Genomic DNA, 20,416 nt, shown 5'->3' on the forward strand with positions numbered 1-20,416 from the left:
AGCATGGAAACAAGACTCTCAAAAAAAGTTACTTTGAAAATTCAACATTTTTTCATGTCTTTGTAAACACATCTTTTTAGTATCTGGTAAATAAATGCTTGCTGAATTGAATTTTGTAATTTTGAAATAAGAATTATACTAATTTTTTTCAGTTTGAGAATCAGAGATTTCAAAAATCTAGTATTTGCTTTAAAAAGTGGACCAATTTATTGTATTAAAGGAAATACCAAATGTATAAAATGCAAATAATAAAAGAGCTTAAGACAAAATATCAGATTTTCATCTTAAATGTTGGTGCTGAAATTATCAGTAACAGTCAGAGGAAATGATGTTCTTTGTTAGAGAACACTTAACAGATTTGAGATTGATCTGCTTTGAATTTCTGTATCTCTCTTAATTTTCAGGAATTGTCAGATATATAAAGTAGTTGATCCAAGCTGAACAAACTCGGTAGGGAAAATTCCAAGATCTCTCAAGATCTATTGACTTTTGTAGTCTCTTTTCCTTGTACATCTGTATTCTAGCTACACTTCTTTCAGATCCTCAAATAGACCCACTAAACTTTCATGCCTCCATCCCATTAATGTTTTCCCTTCATCTGTAACAGTCTTTCCACTTCTTGGCTAACTCCTATTAAGCTTTGTGACTTCCTGATGGAAACCTTTGCTGACTTTCTTATCCTCCTCAAACGTATCTTTCCCTGTTAGCTCCTTGTTCTTTCATACTTCTTCTCTTAAGGTGTGATTATGCATTTTTGTTTCATATATCTTCTCTTAGGGTGTGATTGTGCATTTGTTTGTTTGTCTGCCATTGAAGCCCAAACATTTATCACGTATCACAGGGCCTGGTTCATAGTGAATTCTCGGTAAATAATTGTTGAATGATTCAATTTAAAAATTGAGTAGCTTCTCTTTAGATTTTTTTTTATTTTAAGATTTTTATTTATTTATTTATTTGACAGAGAGAGATCACAAGTAGATGGAGAGGCAGGAAGAGAGAGAGCGAGAGGGAAGCAGGCTCCCTGCTGAGCAGAGAGCCCGATGCGGGACTCGATCCCAGGACCCTGAGATCATGACCTGAGCCAAAGGCAGCGGCTTAACCCACTGAGCCACCCAGGCACCCCACTTCTCTTTAGATCTTAATCTAATTTTTATTTTGCTCCTTTTCCTTGATCCCTTTTTTGGGCAGATTCAGGTAGTAAATACCTCTTATTATCGCTACATGGTGATAGTTACCTTTAAGAAAGCTATGCAGTTGATTACAAGAAGTGAGGAGCAAATTAAAGTAAGCTTACTTTTTTATTTCTTCAAGAGAACTGAAAACATATGGTTTCATGAAAACCTGTATACAGATTTTTATAGTGGCATTATTTATAATCACCAAGAACTGAAAACAAATGAAATGCCTTTCAACTGTTTTATCAAGAACCTGAATGTCCTTCAGTTGTCCCTCAGTAACTATAGGAACCCGCCTGAAGAGGATCAGTTGCCCTAGAGAAAACTGGCTCTTGAGCAGGACTACTACTAAGTTTTTCTTTGAGGGATGACCCCTATTTTTCTAGCTCATGAGATTAAGTATCTCAAGCAGTCACTTCTGCCAAGAAGCTTATCCTGACTTTTTCCTGATACAGAGCAATCTTGAGTATTGTCCTTGAAATCTTGCTTTTTTTTGTAGTGGTTCTGTAATTGTTCATTTACTTCACTGTCTTTTCCACTAAAATATAAGCCCCTTAATTTTGTCTTTGTAGCCCTAGCACCTAGCACACACACACTATGGGATACTGATTGCTTGAAATGCAGGAAATGTTTAATGGTCTGAAGAATTCTTTTCACAATGACCCATTTCAGAGACCTCATTTTAAGTGTTGACTAGAAATGAACATTTGGAAATCTCTCTCCCTAATTTATTTGGTGTATAGATACACAGGTGAGTGGTTATATTAAGATTTTTAATAGCGGGGCAATCCTTCTATATTGTGGTACAGGACATCTCATTAGTTGCCAGCTTTATTTGGTACATCTGCAGTGACTCTTGAGGAGCTACCTTCTTCTCTTAAAATTCAATGTGTATGCTTTCTGGAGTCATATACTTAAAGAAAATAACCACTTCAGATTATATGGAGATAAACTTTGGAAAGTATTTTAAAATGCCAGATAGAAACCTAAATCTGTATCTGGAAGGATATGTTCACGGGTATTATGGTTAAAGCTTTTAAATCTATACCTATAAGTAGTTCTGTTCATTATGTAAGTTTACTGCTATTAATTTAAAAGGCACATTTATGGAAATGTGTATGTTGTGTATATTCAACATAAATATTTTCCTTAAATATTTGTGTTCCTGTTATGCAGTAGTCATAGGCACTATTCTAGGCACTAGGACACATCATTGAACAAAGTAAACAAAAATCTTCACTTGTGGAGTTCATATGGAGTTTGCATTCTATTTGTGCATGTTTCTATATGTTTGTGCCTAGATGTGACACTCTTGTAGGATAAGCAGCATAATAAATGGTTTTAAGATTGCTTCATAGTTTAACAGAGGACTAGGATAAAATTTGGAGAGTACCAACCCTTGATTTTCTGTAGCCTCATTTCACAGATCTGCCTTTGGGGTTTTGTTTTTGTTTTGGGGTGTTTTTTTTTTTGTATTTTGTTTTTTCCCATGGCTTATCCAGAACAGGAAGGACAAAGAAATTTTATTAAGCAGTTCAATTAAACTGATACTTGTTCCAGCATGTGCAGAGCACTCTGCTATAAACATTGTAGGGGAAAAAGAGGACTAACACAATTTGTAACTCCAGGAAGTTTATAGTCTAATAGAGGCAAGGGAAGTACATACTTAAGTAATATTATATAGAATAATATGCCAATTATATTAAACAAGGTGTTACACCCATGAGTGGCTAAATGAATAAAAACTCACATCATCAAATGTTGGTGAGGTTGTGGAGCAATTGGAACTCTTGTTGTTGGTGAAGATGTACATTGGTATAACTACTTTGGGAAAATGTTTATCAAATTCTTACACAGTAAACACACATCTGCCTAGAAAATTCCGTTCCTAATGTTTACCCAAGAGGGATAAAAACATATGTTCTTAAAAAACTTGTACATAATGTTCAGCTTTATTCCTAATAGTTGAAAACTGGAAACAGTCCAGGTAGTCATCAGTAAAGGTCTGGATCACCTGTGATATAGCCATACAAGGGAATACTTACTTGGCAGTAAAAAGGGCAAACTACTAATACCCACAGCTACATGAATGAATTTCATAAACATTTTGCTTAAAGAAGCCTTTCACAAAATAAGGATCTACTGTAGGACTCCACTTACAGGACATTTTAGGAGGGCAAGAGCTTGTTTATGTTGGGAGAAAAGCCAGAATAATGGTTGCCTCAGGGGGTTGGAGGAGCAGTTTGACTAGAAAAGGACATGAAAGAAGTTTCTGTAGTGATGTGTTCTAAATCTTGATAGGAGTTTGGATTTCACAGGTTGATGCATTGGTTAAAACACAGTAAGTGTGCATTTAAGATCCCTGCATTTCACAGTATGTAAATTTTATATCAAAAGAAAACAAATAAATACTGAATTCTACCTAATGATATACAAGCTAAACTATTTAAGAGGTAATTTAGTAATTATCTATACTAATTTCTACAGGTTTACTTTTTTGCTACATTTCAAAGTAGCTGGATTGATAGATGGGTAAAGGAATTACTAGGTAAATAGTTACGTGCCAATAGCAGTTAGTAACATTAATAGTAGAATTTAGATGGTGAGTGCATAGGTATTCATTGTAAAGTTCTTTCAACTTTACTATATGTTTGAACATTTTCATAATAAAATGTGGAAGAAAAGAGGAAGAATGCTTTAGGTGGAAGGTAGTATCAAGAAATATTTTCAGGCTTTATGTCGCTTTTAGAATGTAGAGGAATAGTAAGATTGGGGGATGCATCTAGGCAGAGATGTAGGAAAAGCATTATAGGAGAAAGATGCAGCATTAGAAGAAATACCAGCATAAGAATTGGACTAGTAAGTAGTTCACTTCGGTTGAAACATAAAGTAAAATACTGAAAAAACATGAACATAGAAAAGTGAGAAGTGTAAGAAGTCATTGGGAATTTTGTTTAGGAATAGTAAGACATTTCTTCCTCCAAACCAAAGTAAAGAAAGAAGGGTGTGAAGATACAGGAACTTCTAATGTGAAAAGAGTACTATCCTTAGAAAACTGCCGTTGACCATTTCAGTTTCCCCAATAGCATAAGTGTGTCATGGAGCAGTAATATTTAATATCAATGGGATCTTAAGGAGACTGGAGATTTAGAGTGGTAAATACAACGTGACAGGAATTCAGGCAAATGACGGATCTGTTAGTGGAACATTACAATGAGGTTAGGGTGACGTTATAGTGGACCATATTGCATTGCTGTGCAGTTAGATCAGTGTGTCTGCGTTACAGCACAGAAAGCAAGTGGGTGGTATTGTTCAGCCCTCTTGGGTGGTGAATGGATAGTTGAAATAGAAAAGAGGCAAGTAAATCCTGTATAGGTGGACTGGAAAGAAATAGAATGGTCAAGAATCAGGAATTCACAATGAGAACCAAAAAAGAGAGAGAGAGATTCAGTTAAAAGAGGGAGAAAGTGACAGTGTGCTCTTCTCTGGGAATTTCGTCATTCTGAGATCTTAGAGGTGACATTTGGAAATGACAGCATCATTCTCCACCTCATCCTATCAGCCAGAAACTTAGGAAGCATTCTTAAAACTCTTTCTCTCAATCTCTGTCTCAACAAGAATGTTTTAATTCTTGAGTTTTTGTTGTGAAGACAGTCTATACTGCATGAACATGAGTAGCGAGGTAGATGGGTAAACAACTGTCTTGCAGCTGGATACTGCTTCTTCATTTTAGCTGCATACATTTGCATTTTGTTGGATTTGGTGCCAAATTCAGCAGATTTAACAATCATAGACAAATGAGGAAATACCTGGATGTATTTAATGAAAATATCATGTTTGTAACAGTAACAGTCAATTCCCAACCAAATGACATGACAGCCTTCTTCATAAAGTAAAGAAAAAAGTGGTGAGGAAATTTATAAATTTGTTTTGGCTTATGTATGTACTACAGCATGTTTACAGGCCTAGGTTTATGTTTATAGCTATTTAAATAGTGTAATAAAGATAATGTCCGGGCACCTGGGTGGCTCAGTGGGTTAAGCCGCTGCCTTCGGCTCAGGTCATGATCTCAGAGTCCTGGGATCGAGTCCCGCATCGGGCTCTCTGCTCAGCAGGGAGCCTGCTTCCCTCTTTCTCTCTCTGCCTGCCTCTCTGCCTACTTGTGATTTCTCTCTGTCAAATAAATCAATAAAATCTTTAAAAAAAAATAAAAGATAATGTCAGTTTTAGGGAAGTCTGTAGGAATTTTCTTTCCTTTTAGTGGGATCTGCTTATGTTATGCATTCTTCACAATTACTTTCGTGCAGAGTAAATTTAGTCTTCTTAGCCTGGTGTGTGAGGCTAGCTATAGTCTCCCCCTCTCATTTCCTCTTAGTCCTCACAAATCACCTACCATCCTTTCTTGTACTTTGTGCTCCTTCAACAGTACCAAATGCTCTTCATCCAATAGGCTACTTCCCCCTTTTCGGAAAATTTTCAGCCTTCCCCATTTCTTAATCCCTTAAAGACATAGATTAGGTTTCTCCTAGAAGCCCTGACTCCTCTCTAGGCGATTCCTATCTTCTGATATCCTAGAAAATATGACACTTGTCATATTAAATAAAGATCATCTTATTTCCTGTTTGGGTCCCTTAAAATCTTCTGTTTCATAACCATCTATATTAAATGATCTTCCTTTGTATGCCAGGCATATTGTACCTAATGACGTTTAGTAGTTTTGGAAAAGACCTGAATAGCGTAGCAGTGCTGGTGATGGGTATTAAAGTCCGCAAACTAGTTTTGGTCTTCTGAAAGATGTTTTCTGGGAGAGGAAGTTTATTATGGTGACAAAGTAGAGCTTGGGGTTTAACTGATGTCTTATTAATATAGTCTGTTCTCTTATTAATATGAAGTAGCTGTATCAGAAAATACTTCCATTTGTATCAGACATGAGTGTTCCACTGAGGTTTACATATTGCTATTTCTGTAAAAGGAACTATGTCTGCTTTTCCTTTTTTGTTGTTGTTCTTGAATTCTTGAAAATTAAATCACAAAGTAAGTCATTGTACATTTTACTATTCTAAAGACATGAGCATGCAAAGTTGTAAATAAAACATAAGTAATAGAAAAGTAAACTGTTACCTCAGGGTCTTTGCTCATTTTCTTGGGGTCACTATTTTTTTTCCAGGAGCTCTGAAATGATCAGCACTTGTGTCACCTGATTGTTCTTTTTAATCACATCTGTGCAGAGAAAACATTGCCAATAACATTTATCAGTTTTAGTTTTTATCAGCAGTTGTCCGTTTTGGTGTCACTTGGTCAGCCTTCTACATTTTATAGGTAGGTCATAGTTTCTTCAGTACATTTTTTTCATATTGGGAACTTTATGACATAAAAACACTGAAAAATAAACATTACTCATAAAACTGAAACAGACATTGCAGAGTCCACACACTTAAGCACGAATATTTTTATTTTACTAAGCAGAAGTCCTCACACAGTTTCTGTGTGCTCTTATTTAAGATCTATTTTTTTTTCCCAGTGTTTGGTAAATTAAGAGCTACAAATTAAAATGAAGATAGGAAATTATCAAGATAGTTTTAAAAGGTGATAGATAAAAGCAAGATAGAAGGCATAAAAGCCTATTAAAAGCAAAAATGATTCCCATAAAGCATTTTAAGTATCATTATAGCTGCATAAACTATTAGCTAGAAGGACATTGGTATGTAATATCACATTTTAAGAGTTGATATCATGTTGGGTTTTAGAGAAAAGTAAAATTACATTTTTTGGTACTTGTTTAAAATGATAAAGGAGGTGCCTCGTTAGCGCAGTAGGTAGCGCGTCAGTCTCATAAAATGATAAAGGAATGTGTAACAGCCTTTATGAGGAGAGATCCATGAAAAGTATTTTTTATGGAAATTTCAATAATTTATATATACTTCTTAGATATTTTAACTTTTGTGAATTTGATCCTAATGTTTTGCAGGAACACTTTCAGGATTATCTACAAGAATGTAAGTGAAACTAGAAAAAAGTAAGAACCTCTCATGGTAGCTTAGTACCTATGTTTCATGTATTTTAGGGTTATTTGATTTGACTGTTGCTTAGGCATTTCCATGCATGGGAATCCCACAGCCTTATATGGTCAAGACTTAGCTTTTAGACTTTCAGAGAAATGCAAGGCACCGCTCCAAAAAAGAAAGGGGGAAAAAAAAAATAGCTGGCTTTCACTTTGTCTTCAGTACTGTCTTTTTGGCTGCTTTTATTACCACAGTAGCTAAATTACTAAGAACCTTATGTGCATTGGGAGTCTGTCTTACTCGTGGAAGGAATTCCTTTTGTGGCAGTAGTTTTATGCTAGAATGCTAACGTTATTTTAACAAAACATTGTATGCTATTGGTTATATAATTTTTGCTTTTTTTTCTTCGCTTTTGTGGGGGGTTTTTTGGTTGTTTTTTTTTTTTTTTTTTAGGGAAACTTAAAAGTGGTTTTGATTTATTTTATCTCACTACAAGGGAGGGGAGGGGATCATATCTGCATGGGGTGCAATTGGAAAGTGGACAATTAATGGCAGGTATTAGGGAAGTGAAAATGAAGTTATTTGCTTGGAGTCTTCTTCTTGGAATTAGTGCTATCTGATTAGGGGGACACAATTGAAAAAGGTGTGCACCTTCAGGAGCAGCAGTGGTAGGCATTGAAAGGGCTGCTAAAACAGTACCTTATTTCTACCCCTGTATGATCTTACTTAGCTCTAGGCGTCTTTTTTTGCTTTGAAGAATGTGATGTTTCTGAGTGATCATGACTATCACTCATACATACATTTAACTCCAAGATAGTTTAATACTTTATAGATACTAGAATGGTTGTTATCAGTTACACACCTTTCATGTATGAAAGGGGAAGGTATTATTTCCCTAACAAAAAGATTTCAAAATGTTTTGCAACTCCTCTATCTTCATGTAGTAAGTCAGATATGACATGGAAAAATTAATTTCTCTGATACAGTGAACTACAGGTAACAAAAACTCTGCAACCTATTTCTGAGTTCTACCAGTGAAGCTAAATCATACTTGCAGGCTCCTGCAATTGACATTTGATTACTGTCTGTGATGTATTCTGAATACTGTGTTATGAGTACTTGATGGGATCCTTGACTTTGAGACCTAATAGTATAGTGAAGACATGAGAGGAAAGTGAATGTAGAGATAGTACATATGGGAAAATAATTATTACAGTATTTTAAGTATGTTAGGACAGATATGTTTATATGTTACAGAAAATGGAGGAGGGAGTGATTTAACTCTAGTTAAATTACCATAAGGTGGGGAAGCTTAAGAAATAAAAACTTAAGATGGTTAATAGAAGTCTAAATTGAAGAGCAATCTGTAGGATCCAGCAGTTCCTCAGCCATTGGTCCAGGGGTACCCTTTATCTTCCAGAGAAGTTACAAAGCCCCACCCAGGCTGCTTTAGTTAAGTCTTGTGATCAAAAAGAAATGAAATTTCATCATCAGGTTACTTTTTCTTCGCACCTGGACTCAACCCCCTCCTCCTATCAACCAGCTTTTTTTGTGGTGGAACCTAAGGATATACTTCTTCATTAGTACTGGATTTTATCTAAAAGACTCTTGATTGACATGTTAGCCTCAGCAAAATTTTGTAGCCTCTCTCTTTCTGTCAAAAACACCCATGTGTCACAGTCTTCTAGATAACTGGAGAATCATCCCCAAAGGTGAAAATCTCATTTGTAATGTATTGAGTGAGCCATGTTAATCATTGGTCTAGTATAGGTAAATAATAAAAAAGATCTTTTCAGAAATTTCTTGGTTCCATGTAGTTATTGGTGCATAAAATCTGCATACAGAGTTTTTCTCCCAAAGATGCAAAATCATATAAAATTATAAAAGTAATAATTCACTATTGATTAATTATATCTGAGAGAGACTTGGAGTTTACGGCGCAGTGGAATTTACACTCATTTATTGTATTTCACATGGATTGTGTGGGACCATAGCCCTAGACTGAGTGCCTCAGCTTGGACATAAAAATAGATTTTGGTGATAAAAATGGATTTTATTGGGAAAAGGGACTTGTTGACAAGTTCTAGTAAAGAAATGTTTAATCCAGTATTTCCTAAATTTTTAGAAGTTTTTAAGAATTTTTGTCAGAAACCATTTATTAACATTTTTAGTTTAGTAGTTTCATGGAAACAATTTAGGAAATACAACAGTAAATTTTTGTGATAAATTGCTTTCAGAAGGGCTCCAAACTGACATTTGTTTCAGGAGGCAATTTGAAATATTGGGTGTTCTTATTTCTGCCTTATTATTTTCTCTTGACTAGAGATCTGCATTTGGAGGAATACAAAAACTTTCTTTTATGTAAATGTAAAAGTACTAGCATCTTTTCATAACATTTTGGGAGATATTAAGTGAATATATTATACAATAGAAAATCATGCATTTCCTTTTCCCTCAATGTAAAGGAATATATAAAAGCTTACTTTTTTTCTTCTTGCTATTCATATGCTCTCCTTCCTCAAAAGTAACTATTGAAGAAATAATAGTTTGTTTAAAATTTATTTATTAGGATAGCTCTATTTAGAAGGTTATTCTTTTGTTCCTTTTTACTCATCAAACATGTACGCACTGGCACATTACCAGGTGATTGTTATTTACTTACTCTGAAGTTGTAATTTCAGATTGTTCTGGCATAGTCAAGAAATGGAGGTGGTCACTGTGATTAGAGCTTTGAATTTATGGAAATGGAGAGATAGGTCTAGATAATTTAGATAACTCTTTGTGTAAAGGACCACTTGATAGCATTTTAAAAAGGAGTTGATATATAGGACAAATGACAAATCAGAGATTAAGTAGAGGAGGGAGTATGATGTTTGGGTGCACACAAGCTGAACCAATGAAAATTGATAGAAGTGCCTCTTACTTTCATCCCAAATCTAGCAAAGTAGTCACTGTTTATTGCTACATAACAAATTACCTCTGCACTGAAAATAATAAACATTTATTATCTCATATTTTCTATGGTTCAGGAATTTGAATGGGGCTTAGCTAGATGTTTCTGCCTCAAGATCTCATGAGGCTGCCCTCAAGCCATTGGCTGGGATTGCAGTCTTATCTGAAGGTTTAACTGGGCTGGGGGGTGAGTAAATAGGGATCCGCTTCATAGCTAACTCATGTGGTTATTGACAGAATTTGCCTGCTTTCCACATGGGGTATTTAACAGGGCTGCCTCTTGACATGGCACATGAGTGCTCCCATGTTGTGAGTGATCCAGGAGAGGGCAGGAGAGAGTATGTATGACATCGCATCACTTCTGCCCTGCTCAGTTTGTTGGAAGCAAGTCAAGCCTAGACTCCAGGGGAGGAATTTACACAAGGGTATGATTACCTGAGACAGAGACTTAGAGCCTATTTACCATAGCAGTAAACGAAAATAATTTTTGTGGCATTTTATATCCCTCAGCTTATTATTAGTAAATACTTAATAATTGCATCCTATTGGTACTATGCTTACTAGTAACTGTTTTTTTCTTACTTTTCAACAAAGTATTTGAAAATCAGTTTCATCTTTGCTCACTTGTTTTTGTTAGGGTTAGGGGGATAAACCCTTTGCTCTCCATTTGAATATTTAGTGACCCTCTTATTTTGTGACTTGGAAATACTAACTCCTGCTCCTGTAACTCCTCCATCAGTGGTCCCAGAAATACAGAATAGCTTGGTAATCTAAAATGGAAAATATTATTTGATTAAAATAACCAAATAGATTTTTTAAAAATTTCTCTCCTGGGACTCAGAATTAAATATTGTTAACTTCATCTTTGATATTTTTTGCCATAGCATATCCAAGTATAGCAGAAAAGTACCAGGTTCTCAGTCTGTCAGATATATTTTTGCTCTTTGCTTTCTGAAAAGGATGCAGGGATATAGTCTCAAGACCTAACGTATTCTCTGCAATCTGCCCGCCCCAATCTATGTCATGGACATGACCAAAAAAATCTGTTTCTCTTCCCAAATGTCTCTCCTTTTCTTCAATTTGAATTTATTTATATACATATACATAGTTTTTAAAACTTAACATTTTTGTTAAAACATTTCATAAAAGGTATACTAAAGTAATCCATGCATATTAAAATACAGAGAAGAATTTGAGATTAGAAAAGTTATATCATTTTGTGATTTTATCTGTGTTTTTGTTTATTTCTGATTAGACTGTGAGTTGCTGGCAGGATTTGGCTCTTTCATTTTGAGCTAGGCACTGTGCTATATGCTTAAAAAAAAAAAGTAGTAATAATGGCCCAGTGGATGTTAATTATCCATAACTAACCATCATTTAGGGAACATTATTTTAGGATCTCTCTGTGCAGACCTTTTGACATGCTTTTATTAAAAATACTATTTTAATTAAAAAGTGTTAAATTTGGGGCTCCTGGGTGGCTCAGTTGGTTAAACATCTGCCTTTGGCTCAGGTCATAATCCTGGGGTCCTGGGACCAAGCCCTACATCAGGTTCCCTGCTCAGTGGGGAGTCTGCTTCTCCTACTCCCATCCCCTCTGCATGTGTTCCCTCTCTTGCTTTCTCTCTCTCTGTCAAATAAATAAATAAAATCTTTTTTTTAAAAAGTGTTAAATTTAGTTTTGCTTTTGTTTGCCAAAGAAAACTACTGAAGAAAGACTGAAGTAATGGTTAAATTTTAGATTAAATTTTCTTTACAACTAGAGGGAGTATCTCCTTAAATGTTCCTTGAAGATCAAGAAAATAGTCTATGAATACAGTGACATAGGATTTTTTTTAAGACCAGATTCCAATTTTAGAAAGATTTTACTATTTTATAAGATTAGAATATCAGCACTCTTCCATTTTAGTCTTCTGTCCCCTCATTTAATTTTGTTAGCTGTATTAATTTTTCCACTTTCTTAGAATTTATAATATTTGGATTCTTTTTGATTTACTTACGAGTCCTTTGATCATCCTGTCTTGATTCCTGAATAATATATTTTGTTTAATTGGATAGATTTTATTGTTAAATAGGGCTTATCATCTTACCTTTGATCTCGTGTTTTATTTAGTATGTTATTAAGGAGTACCAAAATGTGGGGTATTTGGTATGCCAAGTTGTGTTTTCTTCCATACTGCCTTCTCCTTCTGGATTTTTGCCTTCTAACACTTGTTTTTCTTCCCTTTTATTTTGTCTCCCCTTTCTTAAATACTGATGGTCCTCTTGTTTTGACATAGGTTTTTCTGATCCCATTGTACAAATGCTTGTGCATTGTTTTATCTCTCTAGCTTCAGTTACCATGGATATCAGAGTTTTTCAATCAAGTCTGTTTTTACAGATTAGATGGGGAATTTCTTTAAAGTGGAAATTCCTGGGTACCACCCTCAGAAGTTCTGATTTCTCCTCTTTCTCCCAAATTCAGGTTAAGTACTCTAGTTATGTGTATACTGTTTATTATACTCTTTCTGTCTTGCCTGCTGGACTCTAAACTCTTTGAATACAGAAATCTGGTCTATATTCTTTGCCAGTATATTTCTAGCAACTAGCATAGTGACTGAAGTGAACACTCAGTAAATACTTCCTGAGTTAATAAAAAATCTCCTACTCTTTATTGGCCACATATTTTGCTGGACACTGAACAAACTCATCAGGAAACATAACGAGTATATGAAGTTTTTTGTTTTGTTTTGGAAAGCCATAAGAATTTTATGTCCTCACTATAGAGACATTTTTGGAAAATAATGACTTTGACTTCTGTTAATTAACATTTTGGCACATATTCTCCTGGACTCTTAATTAAGTGTATCAGTGGCAAGAATGGTACCATATTATACATATTTTTGTAAACTTTTTAAAAATTTAATAGAAATATTAAGTAGAAGCTTTTATTTCCTCTCCTGAAACTAAACTATTTTCTTCTTATTATATACACTGATTAAACCCCTCCAGGTCAGTTTGGGACCACTTCTAATAAAAGACTACAAGGAACAGCAAACTGCAACTGCAACTGCTTTCCTATGTAGAGCTCAGACGTTAATGAAGCATGGCCAAAGATTTATTTTCTCCAAAAAGTTTAACTCATCTCTACTCTCATACCGACTTTTTCTTGATTAATGCTGTATTTCTTTTAAATTGTGTATTATTTTTCTGTTTTATCTGCTTATCTTATTTTCCTAATTATAGATTATATATTCTGGTTTTAGCTCATTAACAAAAATTTACTGGGTGGCTCTGTTAGGTATTACGGGGTATAGAAGGCACTTTCAATTCTTAAGGAACTGTCTTCTAGTTGGGAGAAAAAACTGAAACACATGAAACAATAAAAGCAGCCAGTCTTACACAGTACTTAGCACGGTTTTGTGTACACATACACACACTAAGTAATGCCTACTTGTTAAGAAGTTAACATTTTGTTTTGATTCATTTTATATGTGTTTATTACATAGTTCCTATATGCCAGGCACTGTGCATAAAGGAAACAGAGAATATATTCTTTAGTATTCTTCCTTGTATTCACCAGAATGCATTTTATATATAGTAGACAGTCAGTAAAAATGACTAGCAAGAGAATGATCCTTGAAGTTCGATTCTCTTTAGATCCCAAAGGATTTTAAACTCTAGAAGAAGTTTTTCCCTTTCTGAGTTCCCAGATGAAAGTATTGGTTTAACTTACTACTTTATAGATCTCTATAAATAACAAATAACAAATAATAGCAAATAACAGAGCTCCATCATGAGAGGATAAGGATATATTTAAATCTTTGAATATTTATGGTTTCCAGTTTTTAGTATGGTCTTTCAAATACGTAGTACTTGTTGGATGAGGCATGCAAGCAATACTTAGATTATTTTTCTCCTAAAGCTTTTTTATTTTGGTCTCAAAGTTTTTCAGATGTTTTATAGTCTGTTTGCCATGTCTAGTTTATTCAGTCCACAAATATATATTGGATCTTCTCTTTGTCAGGAATATGTCTCCTTTATTCTCTCTAGGATACCAGATGTACATAACCATGAACTTTTCTTAATCCAAATGAAGAATTTCCCGTGTTGCAGCATTGTGTATCATCTGTCTTGTAAATTTATTGTTCCAGTCATTTTATCATTTGAATATATGATTTATTACGAGGACAAGTTTTTATTTTTACATGTAGATTTCCTACCTGCTTATATGATAAGGTAGAAAGGCAAAAATATAAATAAAATATAAAAAATAAAATTAATTCAGTGTTGGGGGGCTATGTGGCTCAGTCAGTTGAGTGTCTGCTTTTGGCTCAGGTCATCGTCCTTGGGTTCTGGGATTGAGCCCTATATGGGACTCCTCACTTGATAGGGATTCTGCTTTTCCCCCCTCCCTGCCTACAGCTCACCCTGCTTGTGCTTTCCTTCTCTCTCTGTTAAATAAATAAATAAGATCTTTAAACAAAAAATAAAGTTATTGCAGTGCTGAACTTTTTACTTGTTTTCATAACTAATATAATAGATGACTGTTAAGATTGTACATGTTCATTATTTGCCCATCTTAATGCAAGACCAAGGTATTTATTTTTTTATTATTCAGTATGAGAGTACTGCTTAGGGTTCTTCATTGTTTCTCTTGTGTAAACCACATCCATAATTCCTCCTTTGATAGTCCAAATTCAGTTTTTTTTTTTTTAAATAGACAAATACTTGCTTGGACATCTTCAGTTCAGTTCCTCTTTAAGCCTGCTCACTGACATGCGTGTCAATCTGAATGCTTAGCGCATGGACTACTTTCTAGTGTATATACAAATTTCTCTTCCTAGCTGTTGAGCAGAACCAAGTTTTCCTTAGTAAGAGTCGTAAAGACTTGTTTCAAGGAAGTGGAAATTGATTTAGATTACTTCCATATTCAAATTAATTTGTTAATTAACTGTATTACTAACATTTAGGCACAGGTTGTAAACATTTCAATTAATTGGCTACAATTTTATTTAAATGTAAGTTCTCTAATGACATTTATACAACTAAATCTTTTTTCTCTTCTGAGTTGTATATAATTTGTATGAATGAGCTTATATAAAACTTTTAAATATTAATGTTTGTTTGAAAGAAGTTTGAAATCCCGAAGATTTCCTTAGTACATCTTTCAAAATTTAATCCTCCTTTTAGAAATAATTGTGGGTGGGACTTTAACCAAAATGATACTGTATAAGTCTTCAGCATGTAACCTTGTTTTATAATTTGTAGAGGGACGAAAAAGTAAGTTTTAGTTAAGAATATAAAAAAAGAAAATTTTAATGAGGTGATTTAGCATGTTGATTATGTATTAACACAAACATAAAAGCATTTAATATTTGACAGGTACTACTTAAGTGCTTTCTATATCAATTCATATACTTCTCATAGTAAACTTTTGAGGTAGGTACTGTTACTACCCCCATTTTCCAGGGGAAACTGTGGCACACAGGATGTTAAGTAATTTACCCAACAAAACCTGGCTAGTAAGTGGCAGAACTGGATTAATCCCAGACAGTGTGGCTCTAACGTATGTACTTTACACAAAACCCCTTTAATGAAAAGGAATATTACAGTGTTAAAATTTATTTCAGATGCTACTAATTTTGTTATTGTGATTTTACTCAGTTGAATTATGTAGTTGCTTAACACATTTGTTTTTGTTTCTCTAGGAGTGGAATTTAAAACTATACATGCCACACCCAGAAGTTATTAGGCCTTCGATTTTGTCTGCTCCCAGCCAATGTTGAATATAGTCCCTTTATTCAACTTTGTTGTTAGGTTGCAGTTTTTTTCTTTAAAAGTGTGGGAAACAAAGCTTGTCCTTGAGCTAACTTGCTGAGAAAAATAACTAGGTCTCCTTTTCAATAAAAACAGATGTTTTATTTACTTGAACTAGTTTTTAGAATTCGTTTACAGCTGAAGTTGACAAAGCTGCCTGTACCTGGAATTAAATGACAAATGGGTCTTCACACAGCCATTTATTATTGGCAATTGCTCTGAATATGTATTCACGAAACACAAGATATACCTCCAAAATTTTATCTAACATAGTGTGAGTCATTCTGTTACTTTCCATATATGGCTTAATAAACTGACCATATTTAGTCAAATATTGAAAGTTAGCAAGTCATGTGTCTCTTAATGTGCTGCATATGTTAGCACATTTGATTCTCTTAGCAACAGTATTTTTATGGACGTGCCTTGCCAGTTTCTTGTGTGTGCTTTATAAATGTTCAGGAGACTACTTTGAACAACTTGCTCCACAGACTTGAGATTCATATGTAATACATATTTTGTGACAACGTATTTAGCATTGATTTTAATTGATTTTAAAACATTTCAAAAACTTACTACATCTATAAACAAAGGAACGAGCAGATTTAGTATTAACTGCTTTAGGTATTTTTATTGGTGTTTCTTACATTGTGCTGACTTGAAAACAAATATTTTAAATCAGAATCAGCAACATTTCATTTATTGGGAATTAGCGATACCTACAGGTTAAGTTTTTTCAAAGAGCCCGGGGGATTGCCTTCCTAAACTTTAAAAATTAACCATTCTTCTTTAATATCTTTCCTCATCAATGTCAAAGATTTACCCAAAGATGGCAAATAAACTCTATTCTAGAATCTGCATATATTTATCCTTACTATATGTGACTTTGCATATTCATACACCAGGAAATGTTTGTCACTTGTTCATATGTTAAGCTCTGGTGTAGAGCCTCTCCAGGAAATAGTGCCAGACTATCACCCACCATTCTTCCTTAGTTTTCCTTTTCTGAGCTCCCACAATAAGTAGTGTACAGCTGTATAACTATATCATATTCCATTTAATATAGCTATCTGTTTATGTGTTTATCTTCTATACTGGGTGGTAAGCTTCTCGGGAACTTACTGTATGGTAAGCTTCTTGAGAACTTTCTCTTCGACTAAATACCACAAATAAAATACCACAAATGTCTTTGTTTTCCAAATAGAATATACAGATCATAATTTAATTTCAATACTTCTCTTACTGTTTTCAGAATCACTTCTCTACATCCTCTCCCCAGGTGATTTCAAGCCCCCACTATATTATTACCTTAATGCAGATAATTCCTAAATTGATGTTTTCATTTCACATTTATTTTCAAAGCTCTAGATCTGCGTATCCAATTGACCACTGGATATACATGGTTAGAGAGTTGTACAGACACCTATAAATTCAGTATATCCAAAGCTATGAAATAAATAATCTTTCTTTCCCCAACCCCTTCTTGAACCTGTAGCATTTATTTTCATGAATGGCTTCTCCCTGTCCCTCACCTTAAGTTTTTCAGTATGTATCAGTCTGAAAAACAGCTCAGTTCAGGCTCTTCTCTTTTCATACTGCCTCCAGTAATCTTTCTGAAATACTGATCTGATCATCTCACCCCTCTGCTTAAAAACCTTGAAGAGCTCTTTTTAAACATTATCTTCTTAAAATTACAAAATATTTTCTCTTACTTCTCTCTACTGCTAAATTAAGCCGGTATTACTGATGGGAGTATTGTAGTCAGTTCCTATTATACTTTTGTAGATACTGTCAAATGGTTTTCTGAAGGGTTAAGAAACAGTTTCACCAACAATTTGGTTGTTTCTCCATATTAAAATAGGTTTAATATTTCTCCTTTAAGAATCAAGTCTTGGGGCACCTGGGTGGCTCAGTGGGTTAAAGCCTCTGCCCCCAGCTCAGGTCATGATCTCAGGGTACTGGGATCGAGCCCCACATTGGGCTCTCTGCTTGGTGGAGAGCCTGCTTCCCCCTCTCTGTCTGTGCCTACCTCTCTGCCTACTTAGGATCTCTGTCTGTCAAATAAAAAAAAATCAGATTCATACTAAATTTATCAAATAGAATTTTATATTTTTATATCAGTGACAAAAGTCAGAATACTGTTACAGAGCCTGTACAAATTAAAGCAGATTGAGTGAAAAGGGTAATAGAAGTAAACCAGTCTTTAAAAAAAAAGAACTTTTCTCAGGAAAATTAATGATTAAGCCTAGAAGTAGATCTAATATTAATTGATGCCTTTGTGGGTCATTAGCAATCTCAAATAACATTTTATAGACTACTTGCTAATATAACAGTATTTTGACATTTCTTCTTTTTTTGTTATTAGATAGCTAATGGTTCTCAGATTTCTCCAGCCCTTTCTTTAACCACTGCTTTTTGAAAATGATTCTTTTTCCAAGCAGTATATACTTAAAGTGCATATGAATGTTACTTATATATATTCATTTACCATCTGCCACATGTAAGGTACAGTTCTGGGCACTATGGGACCTTGTCATCATGTTGCTTATAACTTGTTCCAAGGAGAAGAATCATAGACACATAAGAATCTTAAACACGTTAGGGAATTTGAGAGATATATAACCCACCAGCTTCTTTCCTCCACTTGAAAAATAAAGACATTAAGCTTCAAAAGATTGAATTCCTTGTCCATCACTACAAAATTTGTGGCATCACTACAAAACTAGAGCCTAGAATTAAAAGCTCTGATTCCCTGTCAGTATTTTTCCACTTTGTACTTTAACCATAATGCTTTTTTTTTAAATCCCTTTTTTTTTCTCTCTAAGAAAATGCTACTAAAAGTATTTTCTTTTGCTTCTGTGATAGGTAAAGAAAAATTGGTTTCATTCTTACAACACCTTGTAAGTACCTAACACTTATGATACCCTGTTTCAGAGACTACAGATGCGTGAGAAATACATTGATAAACTAGGAATATCTGTTGAAAGCAGTGCTATGTGTGGAAAAGAGCTTATACTTTTGGAATCTAAACATCTGTTCGTGCCACCTCTATCATCTCTCACCTGTCTGACTTATTCAAGCTACTTAATCTCTTTGAATCTTAGCTTTCTCATTCTTTCATCCACTTATTAAGACCCTACTACATGCCAAGAACTGTGTAAGATGCTGCAGATACAGCAGAATTTCTGCTCTCATGAAGGTTTATGTGAGGACAGTGTATATAAATCAGTAAAGTACCAGTCATACTACCTGCACAAAGTAGACATTTATCGAAGTCCCTTCTTCTAGTTACTATAGGCTATAGTTCTCAAATTTTTTTGTCTCAGTGGTGTGTATATATTAATATTTCATGATAATAGAGGTTAAAACTGAGGGGTTTAAGTATTTATTAATTTATTTTAAAACAGCTGTATTGTAGCCCTGTATGTAGCCATAAATAGCACTTTAAAATCATTCATTCGTGGCGCCTGGGTGGCTCAGTGGGTTAAAGCCTTTGGCTCAGGTCATGATCCCAGAGTCCTGGGATCAAGCCCCACATCGGGCTCTCTACTCAGCAGGGAGCCTCCTTCCCCTTCTCTCTGCCTGCCTCTCTGCCTACTGGTTATCATCTGTCAAATAAATAAATAAAATCTTTAAAATCATTCATTCATTTGCTCTTAAAGTGTGAATGCATCATCAATGGCAAATAGTGGGGTTTTTTTTAAATTACAGTCTGTTCATTTTTAAGAAAATCTATGCCAAAAACCCAAGTTAGACCAAGTATAGTTTCTCATTTAAGTAAACATTGTATTCCATGGGAAAAGTGGCTAGTTCAGCTTGCATCTTAGCTGCACAAGTGCTTTTCCTAAGAGCAGTCATTGTACTTAGAAGAAGTGTTTTATCCATACTTCTGTCTTGTTCCACAGAGTATTAAAAAGATGATGTGTATTCAGGGGTCCAAACTTAATAGGATTTATAGGTTTTACTACTTTGCCAAGGACATTCATAAATAAAAATAGCTTTTAAAAAAAACTATGAGTGCATAGTGGGAGATATAGTGACTGTTAGTAGAATTTTTTTTGGCCACTGCCTTGATTTGTGCTAATGCACAAGCAGATTTTGCCGGTGGTGCTTTCTGAACTCTTAAGTACACCTGTCAACACAGTGAAAAGGGGAACTACCATCTTAGTACTATTTTGAGAATAGTTTTGACCTTGTAAATTCCTTGAAAGGATCCCTCCCCCCTCAACAGACCACATTTTGGGAACCAGTGCTATAGAGGATATTATTGGTACTCATATAATGTTTTGATTGTTAATGTAGTATCTACTTATTTTTATCATGAGATTGGCATAGTCTAGTCACATGTGTGCCTCAAAGCAGGGACTCTTATACTTTAGTTGGTACCATTAGCCTGTTTGATGGCAGTACAGTCAAGATAGCAGACTAAAAGAGAATGTTTATGTTATAAAAGCTGCAGAGTTTATTTGGAGCATTGATTCACATTTTTCC

The 20,416-nt window shown here is 34.5% G+C and overlaps 1 protein-coding gene across 6 annotated transcripts in view; it reads left to right on the forward strand.

Annotated features, from left to right (window-relative positions):
• The window catches only part of PPP1R12A (protein phosphatase 1 regulatory subunit 12A), a 149,685-nt gene that overhangs the window by 23,235 nt on the left and 106,034 nt on the right, over positions 1-20,416 (forward strand). The window lies entirely within an intron of this gene.

The sequence above is a fragment of the Neovison vison genome, chromosome 12 (genome assembly GCF_020171115.1).
Source record: "Neovison vison isolate M4711 chromosome 12, ASM_NN_V1, whole genome shotgun sequence".
NCBI lineage: Eukaryota > Metazoa > Chordata > Mammalia > Carnivora > Mustelidae > Neogale > Neogale vison.